The 24,325-nt window shown below is 40.7% G+C and overlaps 1 protein-coding gene across 2 annotated transcripts in view; it reads right to left on the reverse strand.

Annotated features, from left to right (window-relative positions):
- LOC122792269 (mucin-3A-like) overlaps nt 1–24,325 on the reverse strand; it is a 408,767-nt gene that overhangs the window by 25,235 nt on the left and 359,207 nt on the right. The window lies entirely within an intron of this gene.

The following is a 24,325-nucleotide window of genomic DNA, read 5'->3' on the forward strand; positions in this document are numbered from 1 at the left end:
AATATAGAGGAGTGGATGTCCCTACTGCATGTATAGCTCACAAAGAAAGGTCAGAAACAAATTTCAGGTATCAAAACTTCCTTAAATTATTTCTTGCTCAAAGAATATAAAACAAAGCACTCAGAACACTCAAAATAAATTTCTAATTAAATGAAATCTCCCAAACTGCAACATACTAATAAAAATATTTGAAATAGTCATGAAAATGTTTGAACTAATGTCCATATCTCAGAAAATGTATAAAATAAGGAAAATGACTGCATTTTTTTTTGCTATGAGCTACTTTTTCGCATTTATTAAAGGTATAGGTTCATAGGTTCATAGGTTGGTACTAGGCTATTGGCCCTAGGACTTATACAAGCCTAGCCATAACAATTCCGTGGCTATTTCTTCCCACAATATTTACTTTTCTGGATCCCTCTCTAGCAGTACGACTGACATGAACCCTGGGGTGAATTTTCTATCTCCCATCCAATCGTCATGGTTCCTTTTGAAGAGGGCCAAAGAGGTTCTCTGCTTGACATGTATGGGCAGTCTATTCTAGAGTCTGGGGAGTCTCTGAGTCAGGAACCTATCCCTCCAGCATGTTTTGTTCATTGTGATGACAAGGTTTAGATCCCTAGAGTGTGTGGCTCCGAGGGATTGGGATTTCTTTAAGTGTAGCGTGTCCAACAGCTCTGGGTTTGACATGGCCTTGTATGTTAAGCAGAGATCCCTCTGAGTAGACGATATGTGACAGAGTATAGCTGGAGTTTTTTTTAGATGGTCAGCATAGGGCATCTGCTTTAGGCATGTGATTCTTTTAGTGAAGTAGTTCTGCGGCCTTTCCAGTTGTTACTGATGTCTTGAGAGGTACATACCAAACAGGGCATTGTATTCTATAATGGGTCTAATGAGGGATGAGTACAGTGGGACAATGACCTCCTTTTTTCTGGATGAAAAGCCCTTAGTGATGAGGTGGGCCACATAGAAGGATTTTCTGACTGTTGTGGAGATGTGGTTATTGAAGGTGAGACCACAGTCCACCTGTGTCCCTAAGTCTCTTATCACACTTTCGGTGTTTAGTGTATTGCCACCCTTGTGGTAATTCATGAGTACATGTTTTTTTCCCAAAGGGGATAACTATACATTTTTTGGCATTGAGCTTGAGCCCATGGCTCATGCACCAAGCAACCAAGCATTTGTTTCTGTAAGGCCCTTTTGTAGAATGTCCGCATCATTTGGGCATCCAATAATGACTCCCAATTTGCAGTCATCTGCGAACTTTGTTAGCCAGAGTCCTTTAGTGTTGGCCTGTACTTCAGAGAAGTAGATGCCAAACAAGAGCAGTGCCCGGACTGAACCCTGAGGTACTCCACTTGTTACTTGTCTGGAGATGGATTTGGAGTCAGCTACTTTTACAGTGTGGGTTCTGTCAATAAGCCAGTTGGCAACCCATCGAGTGATGTAGGGATTAATGACCAGCTTAGTATGTTTATCTATGATTCAAGAGTGGGGGATGATGTCAAAGGCCTTGGCAAGGTCCAGCTAGGTTGTGTGGACTACCTTACCCTCATCCACAGCTCTAGAGACTGATTTGAGGAAGTCAATCAGGTTCAGGAGACAAGATCGGCCCTTCACGAACCCAAACTGGGTGGGGTCCAGTGTTTGAAGGTTGCCAATGTCTTTGTTTATAAGTTCCATGATAATATGTTCCATGGCCTTGCAGAGCAGACTCATCAGACTGATGGGGCGGTAGTTCACAGGATCCAAGGGTGATCCCCCTTGTATGCCACTCAGTGGGCATGAAACCTGAGGTAAGGCTATGATTAAATATGACACTTAGGTGAGGTGCCAGTTCATTTTGTAATTCATGTAGTACACAGCCTGGATGTCATCTGGTCCCATGGATGCTGTATTTTTAGCTTTGGAGAGAGTGTTTTTTACCTGTGTGGCCGTTATTACTGGAATTTGGCAATCTTTAGGGGTGAGAGGGGGGTGAAGTTGGAACTGAATCAATCTGCCAGGATATTGGCAATATCCTTTTATGATCAGAATATTTAATGCCATTCTGTTGTAGCACAGAGCAGATCTGAGCATTGCCATTTAGATTCTTGACATAGCTATAGAATGCCTTGTGGTTGTCTTTGGAATCTTTAGCAATTTTATTTTCGTAACTAGCTTTGGAGGATTTTATGAGGGATTTCAGCTTCTTACTGAGGCTGGTAAGGGAGTTTTTTTCATCCTGAGATTTTCCTCTTTTCTGCAGCAGTTTCTTCCTTTTGTTGTAAAGTTTGTTTATGGCAGGGGACCACCAGATTTGCTTCCTTTTTTTGGTGGAAAGCATCTTGGTTCCATTTGGGATGGCACGATTCATGCATGAGTGGATGTGCTCATACAGTGCTTTAGGGTAGGATTGAGCAGTCGAACTTTCAGTTCCCGTCTGCATGGGTGTCATGACTTTTGTCACTTCTGACATGAGTAGCATGAAGTTGGCTTTGGAGAAGCTTTTTACAGATATTTTCTTACTGGAGGGTGGGGAAGGGATGTAGATGTCAAAGGTGATTAGCTTATGGTCAGACCTGACCTGAGAGGGGGTGACCCTAGGTGTGGAGCATCGATTTCCCATGTTGGTAATGACCAGGTCTAGGATATTGGAGCCCCTGGTGGGACTAAGGATTAGTTGATCCAGGGCATTGGAATTTATGAATTCCAAGAACCATTGGGCAAAGGTGTTGGTACACAAATACTTTTCCCAGTTAATGGCAGGGTAGTTAAAGTTACCCAGTATTAGGGTATTTGGTTGTATCTTAATATTTTCCAGTATGTTTAGAAAGGTTTAGTGAGAAACTTAGGGCATGGTGGGTGATCTGTAGCAAGCTGCAATTTGGATTGCAGTCTTACCTAGTGTTAGTTTCACCTGGAGAATTTCAGACACATTGTGTTAAGCAACTAGCCTGGTGGTGTGAATATCTTTGGTGAATATGAACACTTCTCCACCTTTAGTGTTTCAGTCCTGGTTTGGTGGCCAAAAAGTGTGGTAAGAGTTGTAGCCTGGTATTGCAGGGGTGCTCTCTGGAGCCTTGAACCAGGTCTCAGTTACTGCATGATATAGATGTTCTCCATTTTTAGGAGTGCCTTGAGAGAGTGCATTTTTAAGGTTTAGACTTCTAGCATTGAGTAGCACTACCTTCAGATTTTGCATGCATGTACCTGTTACAGTGGTGGTTTTGTCTTTTGAACTTTGCCTAAAAAGGCATTATAGGGATGGCAATAGCCTTAGCCAGTAACCTGAATCCCAGTGGCAACAGGTGCAGACCATCTCTGGCAAAGCATCATGGTCTGTCAATCATGTCATACCAGGCAGACAGATACTGGATCACCTTTGAATGACACCAGAACCTTAGCCAATTGTTGAAGTCAATCACTTTGTCCTTATACCGTGGTATCATTCTGGGCAAAGACAGGATGCTACTCAGGGCTAGGGTCATACCTGCCTGGCCCATGTTATCGGAAAACTCTTCCATGTCTCTTTTCATGTTGTCCAGGGAGGTATGTCTCAAGTCATTCACTCCAACATGGACAATGACAGAGTCATATTTGTACTTGTTGTGGAGTGGCTTGAGTGCATGTGCTATGTGGCAGATCCTGGCACCCAATAAGCAGCTGACTGTAATTTTCTCCTTGTTCAGCCTGGTGAATGAGACATCAGTGTGCCTGACTACAGAGTCACCTGTGACTAAAGTGTTGGGTACATTGTCTTGCCTTAGGGGCTATTTTTGGGTGGCACACTGTTGTTGTGAGCTATGTGATACTTTGGTTGTGATTGGTGTTTGCGTTTCAGCTTTGGAGGTCCTTGTTGTTTGGGCAGGTTACTGTTAAGGGCCTCTGCATATGAGGGTTTAGTGCTGCTATGTGAAGGTGTTGGTGGTGTGGGTTTAGAAGGGCTATGTGTTGGTTGAGGTGTAGTGTGAGTGTTAACCTTTTCCTTTTGACTGTCTAGCACAATCTTGGGTGGAGAGAGCTTTGCTTCCAGTTTGGCTATGTAAGTGCATCTCTCGCAGGTTGTAGTGTTGGGTGGTAGGAGGAGAGGGTTGTCTGTGTACATGTGGCAATTGATGCATTGCCCCAGTATGCCCAGATTCACCAGGTGGACTGGAGAAATCACTGGAAGCTGACCCTTGGACATGCCTGGTTTGGTGTATTTTTTTGTAAAGTACAAGAGCTGTTTTCCCTTACTACAAGGTACTTTGCAATTATAGGCTGTTTAATGCCTATGATTAATTTCTCCTTATTAACAAGGAGAGCTGAGTGCTTGTATCAGTTTAAGGCTTCCCAGTGCTTTCCAGCAGGTTTTAGAGCAAGTGCTAGTTACAGGGATGCTTAAAGGTAAGATGAAAAAAATTGTTTATCCTAAGCACTGCAGTGTGCACTAGAGGAGTTAGACGTGAAAGTAAGTAACTTAAGTTTTACTTGTCTAAAAACTTAAGTTTTAGTGGAGAGTCACTATTTTTAAAACAGCAAGATAGATTGAAAGGGGTGGTCACTTTTGTATTCTAATACTGTGGAATACAGTAGGATGACCAATAAATTTAAATAGTTGAAGGGGAGTGATTTCACAAAATGATAATTTTGCACTTACTCACACAAGCCAGTAAAAGCAGAGAGGAAACAAAGACATTGGTAATCTCCAGACTCTGGACCCTACCCAGTTTGGATTTGTAAAAGGCAGATCATGTCTCCGAAACCTGATTGACTTATTTGAAACAGTCACCAAAGCCATAGATGAGGGTAAAATGGTTCACACAGCTTACCTAGATCTTGCCAAGGCTTTCAACACCATCTCCCACTCTGGAATTATAGATAAGCTCACTAAACTATGTATAAATCCCTATGTCACAAGATGGGTTGCCAACAGGCTCATGGACAGAACCCACACTGTGAAAGTAGCGGATTCCAAATCCGACTTCCGACCAGTGACAAGTGGAGTACCACAGGGTTCAGTCCTGGGTCCTCTCCTGTTTGGTATCTACTTCTCTGAAGTGCAGGCTAACACAGAAGGTCTTTGGCTAACAAAGTTTGTAGTTGACTGCAAACTAGGAGCCATAATCCAAACACCTAAGGATGTGGACAAACTACAAAAGGGCCTCACTGAAACAGATACCTGGTGTCAATGCCATGGCCTGAAGCTCAATACCAAAATGTGTATTGTCATCCCCTTTGATAAAAACTCTGTACCCATGAACTACCACATAGCTGGTAGTCTACTTAATGCCAAAAATGTGATAAGAGACCTTGGGACACAGGTGGACAGTAGTCTCTCCATTGATAATCACATTGCCACAGTGGTCAGGAAATCATTCTACATGGCTCATCTCATCACAAAAGGATTCTCATCCAGAAAAAAAGAGGTTATTGTTCCCCTCTACTCATCACTCATTAGACCCATTATAGAGTACAACGCCCCTTTTGGTATGTACCTCACAAGACATCTACAACAACTGGAAAGACCACAGAGATACCTCACAAAGAGGATTACTGGCCTCAAACAGATGCCCTACGCATACCGTCTCAAAAAACTACAGCTTTACTCCATCGCATATCGCCTACTCAGGGGCGATCTTTGCCTAACATACAAAGTTATGTCAAACCCAGAGCTGTTGGACATGCTCCACTTAAAGAAATCCCAATCCCTCCGAGCTACATGCTCTAGGGACCTAAACCTTGTCACCGCAATAAACAGAACATGCTGGAGGGATAGATTCCTGTCCCATCGACTTCCCATACTCTGGAACAGACTACCTATCTATGTCAAACAGAGCTCCTCATTAGCACTCTTCAAGAAAAATCTTGATGATTGGATGGGAAATGGGAAATTCACCCCAGGGATCACTTCTGTGGCTTTGCTTGACAGGGGCACAGGAAAATAATTTTCTTGGGTGGCAAAAGCCAGGGTACATTTTTTGGCTAGGCTTATATAGGCCCTAGAGCCAATAGCCTAGTACCTACCTATGAACCTATATATGGTCAAATTAACATACAGGGCAGGCAATTAGAAAGACAGTGGTGTTTAAGAACACAACAGTAACAGGGTGGGAGGGTGGTGAAAAAAATTTCTGCCTGACTCACAAGAGATAGAGCTGTGGTCTCTTTTCAAGTTTTAATATGTAGTTAAAAGTAGCGTACAAGTAAAACACAAGGTAAAGAAAACAAATCAGATCATTCAAAATAGAAAAAGGCAATAAAGTAATACAACAAATAAAAAGTAAACTAACTTTTTCCTCACAGCAAAGTGTAGCAGAGTCTGGTTGAGCCTTTTTAGTAAAGCTCTAATTTATTTTTTATTTTTGCCCCTTAAATATAAGGTTTAGTTCCTAGTTCCACACCCTCAGTTTACAGATGATTAACCTTAACTGACCTGTTCTATCTTATGTGTGAGTCCTTAATTGATCTGTTCTGATTTCTGCCTGACTCACAAAAGACAGAGGTGTGGTCTCTTTTCAAGTTTTAATATGCAGTTAAAAGCAGAATGCAAGTAAAACACAAGGTAAAGAAAACAAATCAAAGTATTCAAAGTAGAAAAAGGCAATAAAGTAATGCAACAAATAAAAAGCAAACTAACCTTTCCCTCACAACAAAGTGTAGCAGAGTCTGGGTGAGCCTTTCTAGTAAAGCTCTGAAATGTTTTATTTTACCCCTTAAATAGAAGGTTTAGTCCCTAGCTCCACCCTTCAGTTCACGGATGATTAACCTTAACTGACCTGTTCTATCTTATGTGCGAGTCCTTAACTGATCTGTTCTGATTTCTGCCTTACTCACAAGAGACAGAGTTGTGGTCTCTTTTCAAATTTTAAAATACAGTTAAAAGCAGAATACAAGTAAAACACAAGGTAAAGAAAACAAATCACATTATTAATAGGTGGTTCATAGGTTAGTAATAGGCTGACTGCTCTTGTGGGCCATTTTATGTCTAGCCATTTACCCCATGTGAAAATCAAACCCTGCACCTTGCATCTGCAAGGTAAACAACTTAACCATTATGCCAACCTCCCACCTTTCAAAATAGAAAAAGGCAATAAAGTAATGCAAAATACAACAAATAAAAAGCAAACTAACCTTTCCCTCACAGCAAAGTGTAGCAGAGTCTGGGAGAGCCTTTCTAGTAAAGCAAAATAAATGCCTTTATACAATCATCTTTATCTGAAAATATCCGAAGTATACAAAGTGTTTGCATGTTTTGCAGTATTACAGTACAGTTATTTCGCAAAATACAATCATTTCAAAGCATATTTTGCAAAGTACAGTATTTCAAAGAGTTTATTGTGCATTTGAATGTTATTACAAATACTGGCTGTGTATGCATGTTTATGCATAATTACAAGGGTCATATTTTTTAGTGTGTCTGGGCATACTTTGTTGGCATGGCTGAAGGATTTTGAAAACCAGGTCCACTTGTATTTGATAATAATATTACAGAGAATTGGAGAGTGTTTGAGCAAGAGTATGGTATTTACATACAAGCTGCATTTTCTGATAAAGACGATCGTAGAAAGGCATTTATTCTGCTTAATTTAGCTGGTTCAGAAGTCATAGAAAGAGAGTTCATGTTTGTATGCACCTGCTGTATTTGCAGGAGATGGGGAAAATCATCATATAGTGGTACCAGCTGAGTCGAGGGAAGACTCCGAGTGCTTATAATGTAAATTTAGAGAAATGCGTAACCCCCAAATGAATATTACAATGGAAAGGCACTTATTTTACACAAGAGATCTAAAGCCTGGTGAAACGTTTACACTATATATAACTGAATTGAGAAATAAGGCTAACATGTGCAGATATGATGATTTAAGGGATGAGTTGATAAAAGACAGACCTGTGTGTGGTATTAAAGATGATGTTGCGAGAAAGATTTTGCTTCATGACAGTGATTTAACTTTGAATAAGGCCATTGAGATTTGTCAGATATATGAACTCACAGAAAAGCACACAAATATGCTTACAAATTATAAATCCAGGCTTCCATTATCTTCTAGTGCAAATGTTGATAGTATGCAGCATGTGGTTAAAAAAAACAGGCTCAAGCATATGGCAGCAACTGTGAATCCTGTAACACTCCCTGGGAAACCCCATAGCTTTCTAGCAAATTCAAGAGCATATACAGTCTCAGTGAAGCACAAAGGAGAGTCAGCAAACTCAAAGCATGTACCCTCACCTAGCCTCATAGTCAACTGTTGTAATTGTGATGGTAATCATGTATTAAAAAGAGAAAAGTGCTTAGCTTTTAGACAGCAATGCCATAGATAGATGTAAAAAGTGGAATCATTTTCAAAGATTTTGTAAATCAAAAGAGGCTCATTCTTTCATAAAAAGAGAACATTCTAACAAACAAGTTGATCAGTTAGGAAGCTGTGACCCTACTTTTTATGTTGATAGTGTATATGTGCTTATTGAAACAGTCAATGCAGTAGATTTATTGGCAAAGAATGAAGTATTATGTACTGTTTGGATAAATGGAAGACCCATAAAGCTCAAAGCTGATGCAGGTTCAAAGTGCGATTTTATGTCAGCAGAAACATTTGCTAGAGTATGTGCTAGTGAGAAGCTTGAGTTGACAAAGTGAGTGAAGTTTGTTGTTTATGGTGGTGAAGAAATTCAAACTGAATGTTCAGTAGTGCTTTCATGTTACTCTACTGGGAACAGCTATGACTTGCAATTTTATGTGGTCAGAAGGCATATACAGTCATTATTAGGCCTCAGAGACAGTTTGAAAATGGAACTGCTTTCATTTAACAATGAAGTCCATCATGTATACTTAAAAGACCACTGTTCTAATTTCATCCGGTCTATCTTCTCTATCTGTGCTGATCTTTTTGAAGACAAACTAGGCAAACACTAAGGTGTGTACTCGATGAAGTTAGACCCAGAGATCAGTCCAGTTGTCAGATCAACCCAGAAAGTTCCAGTAGCTATGCAGAACAGAGTTAAAGCTGAGGTAGATAAAATGGTGCAACAAGGTGTGATCTGTCCAGTTGATGAACTTACTGTATGGGTATCTTCCATGGTGGTAGCTCATAAGAAAAGCTCAGATTATATCAAAATATGTATTGATCCAAGAGATTTGAACAAAGCACTGAAAAGACCTCATTATCCAATGTGTACAGTTGAAGAAGTTGCTGCTCTTATGCTAAATGCCACTGTTTTTTTCTGTATTGGATGCAAAAAGTTCAATTTTGAAAATTTTGCTAGCTCAAAAGTCTTAATTTTGCTAACCACTTTCAGTACTCCTTTTGGCAGGTACAGATTTTTGAGAATGCCATTTGTGATAAATTCTGCCAGTAAACTCTTCCAGAGTGCAATGGAGCAAATATTTTCTGGGTATCCGTGTGCTATTATAGTAGATGATATTCTAGTAGGAGGTAATGGTGAAGCTGAGCATAACAGAAACCTCAAGAAAGTTCTGGAAAGAGCAGGTGAAGTGAATTTTAAGTTGAATCCTCAAAAGTGCAAATTCAGGCTATAAGAAGTTACTTATGTTAGTTACTGGTTTATCATTTCAGGCTTACAACCAGATCCTTCCAAGCAAACTGCAGTTCTTGAGATACCAGCTCCAGACAATGTTCAAGCCTTACAATATTTCTTTTTGGCATGATCAACTATCTAGGCAAGTTTATTCCAGACTTGATCCAACTTTCAGCACCGTTTAGAGAGCCAACATGCAAAGATGCATCCTGGTGATAGTTAAAACAACATCAGGTAGTATTTGATGTCCTGAAACAGAGAATTGCTAGCCCACCAACTCTCAGATAGTATGATGTTCACAAACCAGTTACTCTTTCTTGTGATTCTTCAAAATTTGTCTTGGCACAGTCATTCTTCAGAAGTGTAGACCAGTAACCTATGCGTCCAGAACTCTAACCCAAACTGAAATTCAGTATGTGCAGATAGAGAATGAGGTCTTGAGAATTGTGTTTGCACATTCAAAGTTCCATGATTATATTTATGGTCAATCTAACCAGACTGAGACAGACTGCCAACCTCTAATCACTATTTTGAGAAAGCCTCTGCATACAGCTCCTGCCAGACTGCAACTCATGATGTTGAAATTGCAAATTCCAAATTGGAAAAACACCCTCCTCAGCCTCAACAAGTAAATTAGATCACCAGTAAACACCTCCAAGGCCAATTATGAATCGAAACTAGTCTCTGAATCAAAGGGAAACAATAAAGTCTTCTTCAGTTACATCAGGAACCTCCATGGCAAAGCCCAGGTTTGTTCCAAATTAGTACTTAACAGTATTACTTACACTGATTGTGTTGTCTTAGCCAACCTGTTAGCAGATAGATTCAGCACAAACTTCACCCCCCCCTGCCCATCCCTACCAAAGGCCCTTTCAACATCCCAGATACTTGTCCCACACCTCACATCTCCGTAGATCAAGTGTTACAGGCCCTATTCAAGGCAAAGAACACAGCTTCCATGGGACCAATAGTATCCCAGGATGTATTTTGAATCATCTCTAGCAAGGACTAGCTTCACCATTGAGCACCCTATTCAACCACAGCCTAAGTACAGGTTTCATTCTAGCAGAGTGGAGAACTGCCATTGTCTTCCCCTTGCAAAAAGGTAGTGCCACTACTGACCCTGGACACTATCACCCCATTATCTTGACAAGTCTGAGCTGTAAAGTCATGGAGCGTATTATTATGGATCTCATAAACAAGAACACAGGCAATCTCCAAGCACTTGACCCCACCCAGTTTTGATCTGTCAAGGGCAGATCTTGCTTGCTGAACCTAGTTGACTTCTTTGAGATGTCACCATGACCCTGGATGAGGGAACGTAAATGCATACAGCTTACTTTGACTTGGCCAAGGCCTTTGACACAATCTCCAACTCAGGCATCATTGAAAAGCTAACACAACTTGACGTAAATCCTTATCTCATCAGGTGGGTGGTCAACTGGCTCACCAACAGGACACTCCAAGTCAAAGCAGGCACCTCCACCTCTAATAGCAGACCCGTTACTAGTGGAGTTCCCCAGAGATTTGTCCTGGGACCCTTGGTGTTTGACATCTACTTCTTAGAGATCTAGGCAAAGGCAAAAGGCCTGTGGCTGACCAAGTTTGTGGATGACTGTAAACTGGGTGCTGTCACTGACTCCCCAAATGATGTTAACATACTGCAAGAGGGTCTCACAGAAACTAATGACTGGTGCCAAAGTCATGGCCTAAAGCTAAATGCAAAAAAAATGTATCATCATACCATTCGGCAAAAACACAACCTCTACTGATTACCATATCAACGGCAACCCCCTAAGCACACAACCTGTGGTGAGAGACCTGGGCACTCAGGTTAATAACCTCAAATTCAACCATCATGTAGTGGCAATGATCAGAAAAGCCTTTTACCTGGTTCATATCATAAGTAAAAGGATTGCATACAGAAAAAAGGAGGTTATTACCTCTGTATACTCCTCCCTCATTAGACCAATAATTGAGTATAACACCCCATTTGGTATGTACCTCTCCAAACAACTGCACCAACTGGAAAGGCCACTGAAATACCTCACAAAGAGAATCCATGGCCTCCAACACTTGTCCTATGCAGACAGGCTCAAATCACTATCACTCTACTTGGTATTGTACAGATTTCATAGGGTTGATCTGTGTCTTGCCTACAGGACAATATCAGACCCTGTCTTACTAAAGATGCTCCATATTCATAAGTCTAACTCCCCATGAGCTGCCCGCTCAAAAGGCCTGAATCTTATATGCAACATCAACAAAACCTGATGGGGAGACATGTTTGTCTCCCAGAGACTGACCCATCTCATGATAGACTTCCCATACACATCAAACAGAGCACCTCACAGACCTTCAAGTGCAACCTTGATGAGTGGATGGAAATCACAAATTTGTCCCAGGGGTTCCACCTGTGTCCCTCATTGACAGGGGTGACAGGTGATGACTGCAGTTTCTTTTTGTGGATAAACTCTTGTATAGGCTTGTAAGGGCCCCATTGCCATTAGCCTAGTAACCTCCAATGATCCTAAAAGTATAATTTCAGTCTTGTCTACACAATAGACAAACTTCGTTATCTTGCTGATACCTTATCCAGATCACCCAGAAATACCACTGAATAGCATGAAAATGAAAACTATATTTTGAAGTTATGAAAGTGCGATATTTTTCTTCCACACCACTTGATGAGCTTAGAAGTCATACAGCCTCAGATCTAGTTCTTCAGAAGCTCAACCACTTTCTCAATCAAGGATGGCCATCAAAGCAATCTTGTTTACCAGTAGACCTGCAACCTTATTTTCCTTACAGAGATGAACTTTTGTTTGACAGTGATATCATCATGAAAGGTCCAAAAGTGATTGTTCCAAAATCCTTGCAACAAGAGTACATTACTATTTTGCATTGTAGCCACCCAGGAGCAGATTCTACCAAAAGAAGGACAAGAAGATTAGTATTTTGGCATTCTATGTCACAGGATATTGAGAGAGTACTTTCATCTTATTCTGTATGTAATAGTACTAAGCCACATCAACAGAAAGAACCGCTTCAGCTAAACCAGATTACTGAACTACCTTGGTTGACAGTAGCTACAGACATTTTCGACTGGAATGGTCAGCATTACTTGATGTTAGTAAACTCTTATTCCAATTGGTTTGAGTTTGACCTAATACCTAATATTGCATCCAGTACTGTCATTACTAAGATGAAGGGTCATTTTGCAATCCATGGTAGTCCGCACAGTTATTTCTGACAATGGTACACAGTTTACAAGCCAGCAGTTCAAAAGATTTGCTCAAGAGTGCAACTTTATTCCTGTTACAAGTAGTCCTGAGTACCTGCAGTCAAATGGTTTGGTAGAACATGCAGTTCAAAGTGCAAAACAGTTACTAAAGAAGACAAAATGAGACAATAGTGATATCTTCTTGAATCTCTTGAATCTCAGAAATATTTTTCATGATAAACATCTTGGTTCACCTGCACAGAAACATCTGTTAAGACAAACCAGAACCGAATTACCAATCAGCAGTGATCTATTGGCTCCATGTGTCAGAAAACAGATCAATGAAAGCCCATCTGTTGAAGAAGCACTTATTCCAGAAGTTCTGTTCTGATAAGACCAGCAAACTGCTCAATCCATTACAAGAAGGAGAGGTAGTGAGGATGTAGATGTCCAAAGGTTTTTATCGATTAGAGTTGTGAAAAGTGTATGTCCAGAGCTGAGATCACACATTGTGGAATCACAAGGAGTAGAATTTAGGTGGAATCAGAAACATATTGTCCAAGCCTGTATTGCAGTATCATACCTGCAATAAAGATTCTAAATATCAGTGAGTTATCCAGCATTCCAGTGAATATCCCTGTTTCTAAGAAGAAACACAAACCTCCAAAAGCTGTTTGTTTACCAGTGACTGTCCTGTTGCTAATCCCAGATCTGATTGCTATATCACTAGATCAGGTTGCATTTCCAGACCATGTTCCAGATACATAGCAACTTGGATATAAGGACATAAGTTCTGTGTCTATTTCTTATTGTCTGTACAATTGCATGTCTTTTTCCAAATGTCATTTTATTGTGGCAGTTCATTAAAGAGGGAGGATGTAGATCAATATGTGTGTATACTTTTAAGAAGCTTTCCATGGGCTTGCACAAGTGTATAAATATGGAGCACGTGCGAGCCTGACTGCCATTTTGTAGTAAGCTGTTGAGATATAAGCATGCATGTCTGTGTAGTCTGTCAGTTAATCAGTCTGTGTATATTTTGTATTGCTGCTATCCATCCTGATGTGTTTCTATATAATAAAGCATATAAATGAACTACCCCACCTGTTCGTCTGTAGTTGCAAACCAAGACAAGCAACAGATGGGATGAAGGATCTCAGGTGTTCCCACTTGATGGAGATGCAGGCAGATGTGAAGTTCTCTATATTCATAACAATAAAAAATCACTTTTTGTCAAATAGTATTATTCCCTGATCTAAAACGATGCCTAAATGCAATTCTCCCATTACTGATTCAGTGATTGGCTACATAAATGGTGTCATTAACGTATGATCTCTTTTGTGATAGCTTGGAACAACATGGCTGACAGAATTTCTTGACTTTCCGAGGATAGGTTGTACATATACTTTAAGAGCTTTTGCATACTGTTAGAAATGTTTCCACGCCCATGGTGCATTTTTCAGGCAAAGTAAACATTTCCAGACATTTCAGCAAAACACAGATATTTGGGTGTCTCTACTCAACACTAGATGCTCAGAGACAAATGTCTGACTTGGAAGCTTTCTATTACCTGCAGGACATACGTATCTATGTTGCTACAGAAACCTGGATCCAATCTACAGAAAACATTCCTTCTACTCCAGGGTTCACTATCTGTCTCTCATTCAGGACCACTGGCGGTAGCAAAGGCATACCAATACTAGTGATCTCACATCTAAGCATCTCAGCCAATCTGGCCTCAACTGTGACTTAGCACTGGTGTGAATCACTCTCAACAAAAATACATTTTTACTTTATTAGTAATTAGAGATCCCACTCTATGTGCATGGAGGAACATACAGAACACCAAAACATATTTCCTAGCTAGAAGTCAAAACAACCACCTTTTTGTTAGGAGATTTTAATTACTATAATACTGGCTAGTCCTTCAACAGATACAACAATGGTTATGCATTGTCCTTTCTCAACATCAGATCTGTGGACCAAACACATACTATCCCTATTAGAGCCCCAGACCACCTAGAACGTGTCTTAATTAACTTTCCTGTCCTCTGTTCAGTCATACAAATATTAAGTTCCCTATTTATATGATACCATTTAGCTATCACCTTCTCCCTCGGCACAGGCCTCCTTAGTTCCAGTAATCTATCTACCTTCAGAAGCATTAGCAAAACCAACATATTTCATAGTATTGACCTTTGAAAGAAAATAAATGCTTAAATCTATCTCGAAATCTGTAAATGTTGACACCTCATTCTTAACCATGGAATTTTTGACCTACTAAATCATGGCAGAGAAAAACTACCCCATTCTGTCATAAGCAAAACAATAAATTCATCAAATGTGTAATCCGGGGGAATAATGGCATCAGCAAATTGGTTAACAAGAAATTAAATCTCCTAGCCTTTTTTTAAATTTAATTCCCTCTTAGCTCCAAAAACAAAAGTTAAATTAACGAGGAGCTCAAGAATAAGAAACATAAAGGCTGCGCTCAAGTACAAGATTGTCCCCAACACTAACTGCAACCATAATGATTGCAACACTCTCAAATCATTGTAAACAGTATTACTAAGACCCACACAGAATCCACACCTATCATCTTAGCAAACAAATCCAGTTCTGTTTTACTGTGTCTGCAGTACACTTGGTACCCCAATAGCACTTCAGATCAAACTGACAATCATCAATATTGACCAATAGAAACAAGTACTTTTGTTTCATCTTCTCAAAAATAAACAAAAAAATAATAAAACTAATAATAATATCTCCATAAGGAGAGACTTGCTATTTACTGGAAAGCTTAAAGCATCATTTAAGCCAAGTATCTCCCAAGCATTTTCAGCCAAAGTGTCTTCACAGGGTATGCATGTAAATAATGATGAAATGCCATAGTTAAACCATCCATAAGGAAACTTGGATAGCCATAATCAAATCAGTCTTACTAGCTTTATCTGTAAAGTCACATAAAGAATTATTGTAGAACAAGTCAATAAGGACATTCAAGGTCTGCAGACTCTAGCTCCTTCACAGTTCACCTTTGTCAGGAGTAGATCATTTCTTCACTATCTTGTTAGCTTTTTGAAAACGTTACAAAAGCCCTTGGTGAAGGATTCTCTGCCCACACTGCTTTCTTGAACTTAGCAAAAGTATTTTAAACTATTCTCCATAAATAAGCTAACCAAGATGAATAGCAACCCTTATATAATTCTTTGGATTGATAACTGGATATCAGACAGAACATATTCAATCAGATTAAATGGTAACCTGTCCAAAAAGAAAATGATAGCTAGTGGCATTTCCCCAAGCTCCTGTCCTGATCCTCTTTTCTTTGAAATTGTTTCCCTAAAATACAAGCAAAGGCTAATAACTTTTGGGAATCATTCTAAACTCTGAAGCCCTCAAATTCATTAACAGGCCAGCCAGATCTTGATCATGCTTATAACTGGTGCTGTACTGCATCCTTACTGAAAATAAATGTAGTCACTTTTGTTAATACTACTGTATCTCCATAATATCACTTAAATGGAACTCGCCTAAAATTAACACTGTAATCCAGATTTAGGAGATTACACAGAGAATGAGCTGTTCTTGAATAAGTATATTTCCAGTATTATCAGAAAATCCTAGTAGCTCTCTCACCTCATCTGTTATAGGCACTTGTCCATATCCCACATCGTCATGACTTCCCCTTACTGTGCCCTTATTTACCACATCACAGAATACAATATTCCATTTGGAATCAACAAGAAGGACCTCAGTGATTGATAAACAAAAGAATCCAAGGTTAAAAAAATGTTTTTATTCAGAGAGATTAAAAACTATCCCTGGGATTCATTAAGCTCGGCGCAAGGCCGGCGTAAGGCTTGCGCCTGCCGTGCGACATATATATGGAGTAGTAGTGCCATATGCATATTAATGAAGGTGAGCAGCCGCCACAGCCACGTGCATAGGAAATGTGCGAGTGCATGGGGCGTATCGAAGTTGCGCTTGGAAGCATGTCAATGTCGGCTGTCGATGAGCAACCTAAACTGCTGAATATTATATTCCGCCTGCAATAGTAATCGCACCTATCAGTGTCCATGGATACCGAAACGTATGCAGAGTATGCAAGATAGTTCCTGCGAACAGAAAATGAATAAGCAAACACAAATGCATGCTAGGGAATAACGGGTCCCTAACCCTTGAACAGATGACATGGAAAACTGTGTGCCCGTAGTCCAACATAGTGTAGATAGCTATACCATGTGGAAGTGAAGCGCATCATATGTTAGCGCGCCACCAGTAGGTACATCCAGCCCAATGGAGAGGGTCACCAGCTGACCCATAATGTGAGGGAGGGTACATAGCTGGGCAGATGTGTCCATAACAAAATGCACGAGGAGAAATGTAGATTTATGTCCACATTTCACATACCAAATGTGATAGGAAATAGAATATGCATGTAAATGAAACAGAAGGAGCATATAAACAGCTACAACAATAAGGACACGTAGGCTGAAAAGAACAGTATGATCCGTAACGTCGACTAAGATTACCACCTGTCCCAGTTTGTGAGCGACAGTCCCTCTGTGGGCAGATGTGCCCTGACACAAACTTGTAAAAATGGCAAATGTCCAGAGATTATAGGACATAATTATTCCTTAGACATTATGTAATAGTTGCATTAAAGAGTTTCTCTGTATGTATATTACATAAATGTCATAAGAAACAGAATAAGCCACCAAAATGCTACAAGAATAAGCTTAGATATAGGCAAGAATTGTAAGTTCTATTTGCCGAACTGACTGTGGGTATGTGTCGGCTTTTAAAATGTGATGTGTTCACCGCAAATGTCACACTGTGGCCAATTGAAAAGGTGGAAACCCTACCGTCGACTGTGGGAAGGCATTCTCCACAACAGTCAGATATGTGTAAGGAATAGCCTGGACATAGGAAAAGGTGCCATCCTACCAATGAGTACAACAAGCTGGCAAAATCTGGAAGTCAGCGGTATAAGCCGAACTTGTATGTGACACAGTCGAACAGGTAGTACCCGGGTATACCAACCAAGTAATGAAAGTTAAGTATGGGCGTGTACCTATGTGCGTGAGGTATAGCATGTGGAAAGCAAACATGGCAGGGTAGTCCACACAACCATAAAGGTACCTGACATATGTAGGGTATTCAATGTGTTACTCTGGCCATGTCATGGGCCAACAACCAAAATAGTGACCTATGGGGTGTGAGGAATTTGCGTGTGAGGGGTGGATGGGTAATGGTAAAATCCTCCAAGGCGATACTGTGTCATATGCAGAAAAGATGAACCGGAGGTGTACGAAGGGGCAGCGGGTGAAGGTGAAAGAAACACAAACTCATGTAGAAACAACTGCAAGACAAGCAGACAGGCCATAGTGTAGAACACAATCCCACAAGCATATGAATATGGAAATGTGCGATACAAATGTATAGATATGTCACCATCACATACCCACAGATTGGTCCTGATGGAACTGGCCATAACAAATGCAACACACCTGGATGCATAATGGCCTACCCAGCATCCCTTCCACATCACACAACCCACTCCCATACCAGAACATCCACCAAATCCAGCCGTACTTGGCCTACTGGTTCGCTGCAGACACAGCTACAAATAGTGACCCCTACACATATGTAGTAGGTAGTGTCACCCTATGCAATTTCAGGATTGCAGACCATTTATCCATTGCATGTAAAACCCTCTGCACATTTTCGTAAAGCCACAAAAATCTTCGGAATCTGTCTTGTTTTGGTCTTGTCAAATTTTTGGGATATCCCTCATGGGATAACTAACCTGTGTAAATAGTAGAATGGGTATGAAGACACGATGTCCAATCTTGTAGATATCTGGACACAAGTCAGATTGTGCAGTAGAGGTCCATGACACTGTCCAGCCCGAAGTGGTCATGCATAACCTACTACCCAGGATAAAACACCTTCCCGTGACGCACATGTCCCGACATGAATAGGCGGCAGAATATATTGCACACAATCGCATAGTGGCAAATGGCATAAGGGTGATGATGAGACTGATGTAAACAGGATAACCCTGATCAAGTGTGAGGGACACTTACTGTGTGCAGGCATGACCGACCATACCTGTCAACCTGTGTGAGCAAGATATCTGGACAGAGCCATGAGTAATTGTGAGACAAGGGCCCAAACGTAGGGACAATTTGTAAAGATAGCTCTTAGAAACATAGAAATCTGATAGAATAACAGTTTGCACATTGGCATTAATGTCCTGAAGAGTATGAAAAGTCTGAAACCGAACTGTCTGTCATCACGTTCCGACTTCAGTCTTTAATGATTAGCTACTGCTGTGCCAGAACACAACAGCGTATTACAGAGGTCCGTACCCATACATATTTACAGTAACAACCTTTCACATTTGTGTAATGTACAACTGCATACCTGTAGTCACTTTATGTCCAAAATAATAATCCCTGTATGACTGAATACAGGAAATAGTTAAATGTGAATGGGAACATCCCTCACCGTGGAGTATGGACTGTAACAACCCCACCCATAATATGCATTGCCAACAGAATAAGCTGCTGACAGATGCCCAAACACCTGTGTCCATAAACACAGGTAAAAAGTCATAATAGGGAAAACCCCCCTGCCCATGTGCTTCGTCTGACATTTGAACTCAACCAGGGAAGTACCGTTCACCAGGCGGGCAAGCCTAAACCCGGATCACTACATGAACACCCTGACAATCAAAGACCTGTATGTGCCAGGACTATAAGCCTTGGTGTTCTGCATACCCTTGGAGTGATTAGCAATGCAGCTGGGGTCCACAGCAGTAGGCAATAGGGAATGTGTAATATGTAGTACCACATTTTTCCCAGCAGGAGAATGGATGCCTGTGTTGTAAGTGAAGCGGTGAGGCATATGTTGATGTAGCTAAGTACTATGGGTATGCATATCAATGAGGCAGAACACCAATAGAATAGTGGTTTTGGCATCCGGCCAACATGAATGCAGTCCCAGTTGAACTACGACCACAGCACATATAAGTTTAAAGTGTAATGAATGCATGTGTGCCGTAAACACATTTAAATAGGTAAAGGTGAAAGTGTGTTTCGCATATGTCTGTAAACCGGAATACAGATATGTAACTGTTACGGTCACAATTAGGAAAGGCCACGTAAGCACAAATATTTATTAAACATATGTAACCCACAATAAGGATATGCAAGTGCGCCTGCGCATGTATAATCCGCTCACAGCATAGCAAATGAATGCTGTTTTCTCCACGTTTTTTATATATATATATATATATATATATATATATATATATATATATATATATATATATATACGGCTCATACCTGTTAACCTCATAAAGTAAGAAACCGGACAAAGCCATGAAAACAACTGGTACAAATAGGGACAATTCCCAAATATTGCCCTAACAAACATAGAAAGCGGATAGAATAACAGGTGTTTCACTAGCATGGATTCTCAGAAGGGTATGAAGTCGTAACCTGAAATGCTTGTCATTATTTTCCAACGTCAGTCTTTAATGATGTGCCACTAATTTGCCAGATAGCCACAAGATTATGAAATATGTACCAAAGATAAGAGGCAAACATCTGTACATTCTGCGAAAATCTGTACAGTTGAAAGGTATGATATGGATATATATATCTGTGTATACACATATACCCACAGACTTAAACCAAAGAAATTTATGAAATGAGGAACGTACAGACATATATGGACATATGTATATATGTACATATATATATATCTATACACACACGATACATTAATAGATATCACACAACAAATAAACATATGTCCTTGTAGATATAACACATGTACATAAATAGGTCACAGTATAGCTAATATGGATAGACAGACAGACATGCATGAAAGGTGAATACACTGCTGCTTTCCAAACCATTGGCTGGAAAGTACCAGTGTGACAGATCTGCAAGTTCTACACTTTAAACATGGATATAGGTGTCATTTGCAGGACCCCAAAAATTGATCCCATATTAAGTATGTCCAATAATCATCGATGCAAAGGAGTCACAGCTGCAACTACGATATAGCTGTACATGCAACAGTAGCAGGTGCAAGGGTAATAACACATGGGTCGATAGAATGTATGATGTACGACCTGATATCCAGAGAGTGGAGAGTGCTTAGAAGTGTCTTCATACTTTATTATAACTCACATTAAATATGTCTAATGAGTACTGTAGAGGGGTGTCAGGTATGGGAATCATGGGTATGCAGAAATGGGCCTAGGTGTTGGTTGGCACAGCTTTATTAGGTCCGCCCCATGAGAGTGATCAATATACCTATGTGGGTATAGCACACACATATATTCTCCAAAAAGGTTGAACCCATCTACTACATATTGTGTAAACCATTGAGGGATGACGTAGGGACTTATATCAGTGTCATGTAGGCGATTATCATGGATGGACATGTGGCGTACGACCAAGATGGTAACCATACCTTCCAACCTTTCCGGATAAGACAGCTGGACAAAGGCATACTACATGAAATACAAATAGGGACTATATTAAATATACCCCAGACAAAGTCAGAACGTTGATAGAATAATGGCATAGTCAGGAGTATGAATGTTATGAGGGTTATTAATCATGAAATACAAATGTCAGTCATTATTATCTAACTTCACTGTCCTTAATGCCTTGCCAGTAATTTACCAAAAAGGCACTTTATTATGAAAAAAGTAACAAAATCATAGGTCAAACCTCGGGACATTTACCCATAATGTGTACAGGTAAGAGGTATGAAGGTAACCCGTCCAAAATAAATGTACAGAACTAGTGATACTAGGTGGACAGGAGAGAAGAAAGACGTCAGGACAAATGACAAAACATGTACAAGTCAAAAGCATGTACCTCGACAAATGTGAATGACAACGTTTGCCCTGTGAACGTCAATGTGGAAGGCTAATAGAATCAAACGAAATGTGACCCTCAGGGTGTCATGCAGTGTCCCCGATAAAGTGTCCAGTCCCCCATACTCACACGTGAGTTCTGCCACTGACAGAAAGCGCAAATACTGGCAAACACATAAGGTACATGATAGAATAATAAGTGTGGATAAGCACCTGTTGGCCTTTGTGAGGAATACAACCCTCTGGGTGAGTGTGTCCTGCAATAGGAATGTAATGGCATCTGGCCTGTGATGCCATATACTGTGTGTATTGGTGTAAGAAAATTATATCCTGTATCAGAAACAGATACATGTCAGAGGAAACAGTATTATCGACTGCAAGATAACTCAGAAGGTATGAAAAGCGCTGCAGTAGGAAGTTCAGTATTGACCGCAGGTATGTGCTGTCATGTCAAATGACACAGCAGTCTATATAAAGTACCTATAGGGCTGTCACCTATATAAATGATGACAGTGGGAGCTGCTCTGTAGAAATGCCAGATGTAGCAGGTCACAACATACCCACAGCCATGCATACACCACAAATAGACATAGCACACAGCAAAGCCTAGGCCATGATACACGAAGCCTCCGGCATGTATGAGTAGAGTGAGAGTAGAGCAAGGAAAGATGTCTGCCAAGCTATTCAGCAAACTCCTGTAGGGGCGTATAAGACCGCCCGTAACACGAACGTTGCACGGACAATGTTGGGATATGCAACATACCTCATTTGTATGTGAAAGCTATGCAAATGATGTAAATATGCAATACATGAAACAGTAAGCTGTCTGTGCAAGAGAAGAGTTATGTGCAGAAATGTACCCAGATGTTAAGCGAGTAACGTTCTGCACGTTGCTAAATGGAGCAATGACAGCTGCAAATACAGTATGAATACAGTCGAAGAAGCATGCCAATGTCCATATATAAGGCCAGTGGCATTATTGTCCATTGGATATCAATAAAACTGCAGTTGTCCTCCCCTGACCTCCGGTGTGGAAGAGTAGCGCAGTGGCACGAGAACGCGCTACGCTTCAAAACAAGTCAAATATGTATAATATACATGCAAAATGTAGGTTTAATTAGATGTTAGTACGCCATGCAGATGAATGGCAAGATTGAGACAACATGGCTACTGCGTACTGGTTGTTATGTGTGGAAGTGCTCTGTCATAGATGTAACCAAGCATTTGTAGGCAATCTTATGCAAGTGAGGCTGAGGATAGTGAATCACAATATGTCATGCTATATGGGCCAAGCCTTTACAGTGTAGTGTAGGATAAGGGGACTATTAGAGTAGAAGATAGGTGACAACTTGAGTGCATATGTATAAAACACTGTAATCTTACCAGAGCAGTGTCACATGTTTGCTGTCAGTGCTCATCAGTGTAAGAGGCGTGCTATGATTTATCCTGGGGAAAGTCAGGAGACTGATGGTGTACGCCATGGATACCACTGATGTTTCTGGCAAACCTGCCTACAGTGTGTCTGCACCTGTGCACGCCAGTAAGCCCGAGTAAGCATGTGTGCGTGCGTGACAGCCTGTGTGCACGCGTTGAAGAACGAGTAGGCTAGTGTACGAATGTTGAAGCCTGTGTAATGTTGTGTATGCCAGTGTACACATTTGTAAGCATGTATAAGTGTGTACTACACACATCACACATGTACTGCACACTCAGAAACACATGCTGCCAATACTACACACATCAGTGAAATGGCACATGGATGGAGAATACATCATCAGAATTAACAGTGCTGTAAACTATGCTACATTGATGGTCATAGCTGCAATGCATCATGCCTGCTGATATACACCTAGAAGGATATCACACTTTGTGTTAACATTCTAACATCAATACAGTGGTATAAAGCCACCGTGTGCATCAGCACCAGGTTAGTCTGATCCTGCATCAATGTTACACATCACAGGTGGTGGCACAGGTGACATCATATGCACAGGGTGTGGTGTCACATTTCCAGAGCTGTCATTGAGCCATCCAATCTACATGTGTGTGTGTGTGTGTGTGTGTGTGTGTGTGTGTGTGTGTGTGTGTGTGTGTGTGTGCGTGTGTGATGGACAATGGTTATTGCATGGCCCAATGGTGATGCAATGGGTATGTGTATGTGATAGCCCTATCTGTTTGTGGTAAGTGTGTGTGTCTGCATATACACAGGTACAGCATGTGTCAGCCATATACAGGAGGTTGTGGGACAGTCACAGACCGTACCTGCCAGGCTGAACAGATTGCCATTACTGGTCATGGACACCCCTCCATGCATCTAACACTAACCCAGTCCTGCACCTGTCAATGTATACACACACAGTCCTGGGATCTGTACCACAACCTGTGGATAAACGGGAGTCAGTAATGTTAACCTGAGTTGCATAGTATTGTCAGTTAATACATACATATATGAGCCATACTCACCCTCCAAAGTAATAACCACTGCTGACTGTTGCCGAGATGTGCACACGACCATTCAAAGGTGCTGTACTAACATTGTTTCCAATGCCCCTTGTAATACCCAGCAACACAATAACCGGTCACTACACAAGTATAACCCAGGATCACTACAGCACACAGTATGTGCACTATCACAGAGCCATAGCAGATGTACATACATCCAAGGTGAAGGTGATCATGTACAGATAATGCAGCAC

The sequence above is a fragment of the Protopterus annectens genome, chromosome 1.part2 (genome assembly GCF_019279795.1).
Source record: "Protopterus annectens isolate FY-2018-M chromosome 1.part2, PAN1.0, whole genome shotgun sequence".
In the NCBI taxonomy this organism is placed as follows: Eukaryota; Metazoa; Chordata; order Ceratodontiformes; family Protopteridae; genus Protopterus; species Protopterus annectens.